Genomic DNA, 1,455 nt, shown 5'->3' on the forward strand with positions numbered 1-1,455 from the left:
ATTTCCATTCATTTTCGAAATAGTAATTGTCAGAAAGACTAAAAACTCATAATTATTATTGTCTTCTTTAATTCATCAACTTTTCAGTGAACGAGGGTGCTAATGACATAGAATATTGTATTAATGGATAATTGCAAATTCGATATTTGTTTATTTGATATATCTTTATTTCCTTTCCTCTCTAGGCTTCTTTCCCTGTTAGAGCCCTAAAACTTATGGCATCCTGCTTTTCCATACATGGTGGTAGCTTGGCTAGAACTAGTAATAATAATAATAATAATAATAATAATAATAATAATGTCGATTAGATACACATGTTGGAAAGACTCCTACCTAGTGATCTGCTCGACTGGGGTTCAAGACCCGCTCAATCTCGAAAGTTTCTCGTAGTGTCTGCAACCTCACCATCCTTGTGAGCTAACGACAAGGGGGTTTCAGGGAGCCTATAGGTCCACCTGCTGAGTCATGAATAGCCATTACCTGGCCCTCCATGGTCCTAGCTAGGGTGGAGATGGGGCTTGGTCGATGATCATGTGTATATATGGTCAGTCTCTATGGCATTATCACTGCCCCTAGCTTCTGCCATTTATAAGTGACCTTTAAGACTTTAAATAAGTAAATTTGGTTTAGAATAAAGGGATAAGTAGAAAAATAAATAAATAAATAAAATGCCCAATTAAAGTGCCATAAATTATCCAGTTTTAGCGGAATGTCAAGTTCAGTTGAAAATCAGAAACCCTTGTAGATAGTTCACAACCATTTGCGCAAAGACGGAGAATAATGACAATGAAGGCGGTAACTACAACCGTCGTAAGTAACTCGGTGGTAAAAAGACTATTTAAAAACGTATTGGGAGCCATTACGTATTTCGTGACCCACATTTTGAACTATCGAAATTTTACAGGAAAATCTATATGGTAACGACCGTGACATTTAATAACGCGGAAAAAAAGTGAGATTTAAAACTATACATTAGTCAGAACAATAATAGTATTATTATGTAGGTATTAGGTTGGTCAAGGCACCAGCTACCCATTGAGATACTACCGCTAGAGAGTTGTTGGGTCCTTTGACCGGCCAGATAGTACTATATTGAACCCATCTCTGGTTACGTCCTATTATTACTGCTTTTATTAATGATATCCTAATAAAACAATAGATTGCAAAAAAATAAACCAATCTAAACATTCTAAACTTTCTACAGCGTTCGTACTTTTAAGAGACAAGGTCAAGGACATTCTATGAGTCCTTATTATTAGAAATATTGATAATGATTTAAGAGGTTTGAATGTAATCATTATTCCTAAATGCTTGGGTTCCATTACCTAGAAAAAACAAGTTGGGATCTGAATTTGAGTATTACGCCTTTGGACAATCTCTCTCTCTCTCTCTCTCTCTCTCTCTCTCTCTCTCTCTCTCTCATGCTATAAACATCATCATCTTTATCGTCATTAT

Source organism: Palaemon carinicauda, chromosome 22 (genome assembly GCF_036898095.1).
Source record: "Palaemon carinicauda isolate YSFRI2023 chromosome 22, ASM3689809v2, whole genome shotgun sequence".
In the NCBI taxonomy this organism is placed as follows: Eukaryota; Metazoa; Arthropoda; class Malacostraca; order Decapoda; family Palaemonidae; genus Palaemon; species Palaemon carinicauda.